This window comes from Cyprinodon variegatus, unplaced genomic scaffold, assembly GCF_000732505.1.
Source record: "Cyprinodon variegatus isolate N-32 unplaced genomic scaffold, C_variegatus-1.0 Scaffold418, whole genome shotgun sequence".
Lineage (NCBI taxonomy): Eukaryota > Metazoa > Chordata > Actinopteri > Cyprinodontiformes > Cyprinodontidae > Cyprinodon > Cyprinodon variegatus.
Genome location: NW_015150871.1, coordinates 174,814 through 181,196, shown reverse-complemented (window position 1 = coordinate 181,196; position 6,383 = coordinate 174,814).

The window sequence follows — 6,383 nt, the reverse complement described above, 5'->3', positions numbered from 1 at the left end:
AATTGAATTAAATCTGTGCAACCCATAATTGTTAGAATAAAATAACTCAAACCAGCTTCATTGATGTGCTGCAGCTTCAAATTAAATTGGAGCATCTTGCAGTGTTACGCCTGGATGTTTTGCACCCAATGTTTTAAGCTAGCGGCTGATGGTTGGTGCCTCCTGCTGACGTTCAGTGCGAGACGAAAAGCCACTCTAAGCAGTGACGGTTCCACGTGTCTTTCTGTACAAACCTGCTAAGAAGAAAAAAACAAATTTTAATCTGCTTCGTTTTGTCTTTTATGTGAAGGAAGGACTGATGATCCTTGTAAACTGCTGTGCACTGAGAACACTGAAATAATTTAATTCTTCTAAAGTTTTCCTTCACATTGGTAGCAGTAAATCCGAAACCCTTTAAATGTAATTATAGATGGTAATGTCACTTTTTTTCCCAACTCCTCGCTTTTAATTGGTAATTACAGCCTAAACTATACCTATATGTACGCTGCCAACACAGATGCATTGCTGAATTTATACAACTGATCATCTCTGTGTCGTTATCTTGCCCGTAGTGCATTTTTATCATCAAGATCCAAACCAAAAAAAAAAATATGTATGAAATTTGATATGAAGAAAAAGACTCCTTCAGATCTTCATGATGGTTAATGCACAGCCTTTTATGTAAGATGATGTAAAAATATGCATCTCAAAAGTCACCTTCACTGGTATGGAGCTGACATTGTGTTTATGAATGATTCTAATTGTATGGTTCCTGGATGAAATGTATGTTAAATGTTTGTCCTTATATGTGTATCTGTCTGTGAGTGTGTATACAGGTATTTTCTTCCTTTAAACAACTGTGTGGTATTCTTTCATGCAAATGCAATTGTCGATGGAAGGATTAGAGAACACGTTTGATGGCCTTTGAATCTGTAGGGGTGGGGTGTTATAGATAGGTGGGCATGGGTTGTGGTCTTCTTTTATAGTTTTAGAGTCGAGCAGGTCAGCAAACGTTCAGTATCACTGCCTTAAGTCAGTCAGCAAAGCTATCTGTTGAATTGAATATCCATAAATCCATCAGATCGGATCGCTTTCAGTCTAGTCTGAGACAGCCATGCTTCCTGGCTTTGATGGGTCTCTGTTTTGTTGATCTGCTTCCCAGTTGCAGGGGAGTTCAGATAAGATAAGAGCTGCTGATATCACAGAAAACTAATCTGTCGCTGGGAATTGTTCACACTGAGCAGCTGGTAGAAACTATTAGATTTATTCCAATGAGTTTTAAAACTTCTACAGTTTTTATGGGCTGCCTATTAGCAGCTGCAGAGTTTTACCGATTCCTTAGTTCCAGCATGGTATCTGCATTCATGGCTTAGCATAATAAGCCACAGAGGATTTAATTTCTGTTTTGCTGCTACATTCTCATGTCCCAATTGTTCTTATCAGTGTGTAGTTAGTGTGGATGCTACTAGCTTTGGGTATGTGAAGCTTTAACCTGCCAATATTGATTATAGCCAAATCAGAGAGATAATATATATGATAAAATAGTTGAATTAGGAGCAGAGGTGATGTAACATTGTGTGTGTGATAGAAGGGTCACTGGAAAACAGGGTTTAGCTAAATTATTTAAACAAATTAGCTTAGAGTTGACATTTTCAGCTATATTTAGCATAATCTATGACACTAAACCTGGTTAGCTCAGTTAGCATTGCTAACTAAAAAGCAGTTCAGTACAGATTGTAGATTTAAACCTTAACTCGGCTTTTTATATTTAAATCCAGCATCTTCCATAAACTCAGCTTAAAAGGCTCAAAGCAGTTTTATTGTCCCTTTTTAGCCTTCCTGTTATCTTTGGTAAATCAAAATGAAACCCAGATGGTTTGAAGCAGGTGTTTTATTTATTTTTTTTGTTAACTAAACATCACTCTGCTTCCACTGATTGCAAACTGATGCCTCCTCCTTCAGTAACCACATCCACACCAAAGAGTGTTTTTACCTCAACCTGGTAGCACTTTGATATGTCAGGATCCCTCTTTGTAAACTGATTTTCACCTTATTTAGGATGAGGGGAGACTGAAAACGAGCCATTTCAGGTGGATCTCTGATACTTGGTTAAATGCTACTGGGCAAATATTAACGTTTAAAATATTGTAGGCATTATTTTAAACACCAGAATGTAAAAATCTCAGAGCATGTTTAATATTCAGCCCAGTCTCCAAAGTTCTCGTGAGTTTATTTAAGTCTTTAAAGAATCCAGGCAGTAGTCAGACATTCAGCTGATCTGCTTTTGCTGCACTGCTCATTTTTACTTCACTGTTTTACGGCTCTAGAAATGCGTTTCGGATCATCATACTTTTGGACAAAAACCTATCTAGTCTCAAACGTCTATATGTTGGCCTTGGCTCTGAACAGAAAAAAGCCAGTGAAGACCACAGCTTCTGACCTGCTTTTTTTTAATTTAATTTCTAATTATACCCGTCTGTTTTGCTGCTCTTTTGTCTCGATCTATTCATTTTAATGATGGTAGTTGTTTTCCTTCCCAAAAATGAGGTGCATTTAGTAGAATATTATTTTACCGTTTTGATACTATCTCAGTTCTTACCTCAGATTAATATTATTTTGTATGACTAGGGAGAAAATATCACAGTAAATATCCTTATTTACAATGTGGCCATACTGCCTTCACATTTGTACATAAATCTAAGGGGGTGCAACTCAAAGCAGAGAAGGAAGGTTAGATAGATGACCACGCTATATACCATTATTTTTGTCAGAATGGCCATTTTTGTACCAACAGAAGAATATCCGAAACGGCTCGACAGAAGCGGTGCTGTTTATCGTCTTTGGGTTTGTCAAACCTTTAGTTCCTGCGTGAGTGGAGTCCTGTATGAATGCCGTGTTGTATAATGGATGATACAAAACAAAAAAAGAAAACGTGGTTGTGAATACTTTTTCTTTAAGCTGATTTAATCGTATGTATATGTTGTTTTAAAACATTTTTTCCCAACATAACTGAGATTTTAACTAACATAACTTGCTATATTGTCAAGAATACACTGATTAAAAATGCCACCCTCTAAGTTGCGAATCTGTCTTTTCACTCTTTTTCTTCAAAGATGATGTGCATCCATTATTTTTTCAGTAAAGACTTGAAGTTTCTGTTATCAGCTAAAACAAGCACAGCGTGGAGCTAAATAAGTTAAACCATCTGCAGGGATTAGAGTTTAAAAAATGTTTGATCCGTCTTGAAGCAGAATCTAAGCTGCTTATTCTTGGTGCTGAAACTTATAAAGGATTATATGGGAACTTTTCTGTCCCTTCAACCTTTCTGTTATCTGCAGAAATTCTTGCTCTCACTCTCCCAGATGGAAAACAGACTTTTATAGTCTTAGCAGCTTCTTACTTTCAGCCTTCTTCCTATATCATTAAATATCTTTACAGTCAACACAATCCAATGTTAGTTTTAGTTAAAGTAACCATTTTAGCCTGGGATACGTGTGCTCAACTAAAATAGCCATTTGAGCTAATTAAAAGCAACCTGATGACCAATTTCAATCCTCTGTAGAAGTTGGTATAAGTTTTTTCTTAAGGAGTTTGAAGCATTTATTCGTACAGGTTGCTAGGTGAGGATGACAAAGCATAGAAGGAATTTTTTGATGACATCTTTGGCCTCTTTTTTTTCCATAATACAAAATGAATCATATAATGCATTTAAATATTGAAAGAGAAAAAGTACAAATTTGCAGTATAAATATCAGTTTTTGGACTGGAGATGCAGCTGCGAAGCAATCAACAAGACGGGGCAGAGCAGAGTGGATTGGATAAGGATGCTTTGGTCCTGCAGTGTTTGCAGAAAGACGCTGCTTTTGATCGCTGAGTGACCCAGTCTGCCACCATCTGCTGGAGTACCAACATAAGAGCCATTAGAGCAGCTCTGATGGGCTCCTCTAAAAGCTGGAGATGCTTTCACAAAGATGTAATTTTTTTTTTACATGAAGAGCATAAGAGAAAACCCTGAGCATCCTCTTCATTTAGAGAGCTTAACAACTAAATGTCTTCAGTTAGAGGCCTCTTGGATCCGCTAGGACAGAGCACTGCTGGAAATCCTTCCCTCAGCATCTAAAACTCCTTGAAGAAACTCAAAGATTCATTAAAAAATCTTAAAATTGAATATGGACTAAGTCACATTTCTGAGATATAATGTTGAAAATTAACACCTGATATCATATATGGCTGTTGTAAAGAATTAAAAAGAGGTAATATTCTATTTTTCAGTTAAAGCAATGGCAGGCACAATGCTTGGCAATCTCTATTGAAGAGAATTTTCCTCTAAGTTCATTGGTATCAAAGAGGCAAACATCAAATTGCTGATGGATAATATGTAGCAGCCATATTGGACACTGGAAATCAAACTTTAGGTTACAAATCACCAATTTTTCAGTACTGATGACACTGATCGCATGCATCACTGTCTAATCAGGTTTGAGTAACCCTTCCCTAGAAAGGCATCCCAACATGGTGTAACCACTACCTTGTTTATCAGTAGGGATGGTGCAGCTATTCGCTTGATCATTTTCCTACACTGCTTCACATTTAAGCCTTAAAATCCCAGTTTAAGTTTTATTAAAAAGGATCAACTTCACGTGTTTCTTATGTTTTGCAGCAAACTAAAATAGGGACATCTTGGGCTTTTTTTCTACAGAAATTAATTCAGTGTTATGTTTTCAGTAGAGGGGCCAACAGGGGCCAGTTCTATTTTAAAATTGGCCCTTCTACTGAAAACATATAAAATATATTTCTTTTGAAGATACGCACTTGCAGATGAGAATGTAACTGATTGATCCTGTGGTGCAATTTAATCTTTTACCTTTACAGTTTACTTTAACAGGTATTTGAGTCACTTTAATCTTCAAACATATTATGTGAATGCACAGAAAAAATAATGCAACCGTTTTTGGTATCTACTTAATCATATTTAGTTACTTTAAAACATTTTTTCCTGTTAACATGGTAGGACATAAAACAATTTTGTTAAAGTAACTTAATATGATTTAGTAGATACCAAATATGGTTGCATTATTTTTTTCTGTTAAATCCAGGGTCTGCGACCTTTTTTGTGTGCCTCCATTTAAAAAAAAATAAAAACTTTGTCCCACCCTGGCCCTTGGTAAATCTAATCTAGAACCGCCACTGGATGTAATATTCTGATCTTGAATTTTGAGTATTTATTTGCAGTAATTAGTAGGAAATCTCCTTAAACATGGGCAGTTCTAAACAGGGGCCAACAGGGGCCAGTACACCTGCAGAACTACTCCTGGCTGTTCTGGCCCCAGTACCAAAGACATAATTTAAAATAAATGTATGGTAAATAAATACTAGTAAGTGCTGGAATAGAAAACACTACTGATAGACTAATTGGACCCAGAGGCGTAGCCAGGCAATAACCAATGTACGTTGAGGGGTGGCCGAAAGTGGATAGGCAACAGAACCTCAGGGTTAAGCTACACTGTTCCAACAGGGAAATTAATGAGCACAACATCCATATTTTCTAAATGAAGATAAACTATCCTTTCGTACAGCCTTTGCTAACAAATAGATGCATAAATGGTGGATACAATTCTTTCAGTTTTAGGCTCTGGGGCAAACATCTTTTCCATTGTCATTACTTATTTTTATCAATCTGCAAAAAAAGATAGTTAAGAGTAAAAATATCCACATAAATTGATTATGTAATGTTTTTATTAAAATAGTTATTTATCTATGATTTCACTGAAGACTCCCAGATGACTTGGAGAGACACATATATTTGCGCTCTCATCAACAGTTAGTAATCTTGGTGTAAGAATGGACTCACAACTCACTTTTGAAGCCCACATAAATAATTTATGCAAGACCTCTTTCTACCGCCTCCGTAATATTTCCAAACTCCGTCCCATTCTCACCCTCCCAGACGCCGAAAAGCTGGTTCATGTCTTTGTCTCCTCCAGACTGGACCATTTTAACGCACTTCTCATTGGGATCCCTAAAAAGAGTGTGCAGAGGCTTCAGTACATTCAAAACTCTACAGCTAGGATCCTGATAAGAGTGCGGAAACATGAGCACATTACCCCCATTCTCTGTTCCCTACACTGGCTTCCCATCTTCACCAGGATTGAATACAAGGTTTCCTTCCTCACACATCAATGCATCCATGGACATGCCCCACTCCAACTTAAAGAACTTATCAACCCACAGAACACAACCCGCTCCCTTTGCTCAACTCACTCAAACCTGCTCCACATTCCCAGAAACGGACTCAAGACCATGGGAGATAGAGCATTTTGCGCTGCTGCCCCACATCTGTGGAATGGCCTCCCTGACACCTTGAGGGCACCTCAATCCACTGAGTGTTTTTTTAAAAAAAGGCT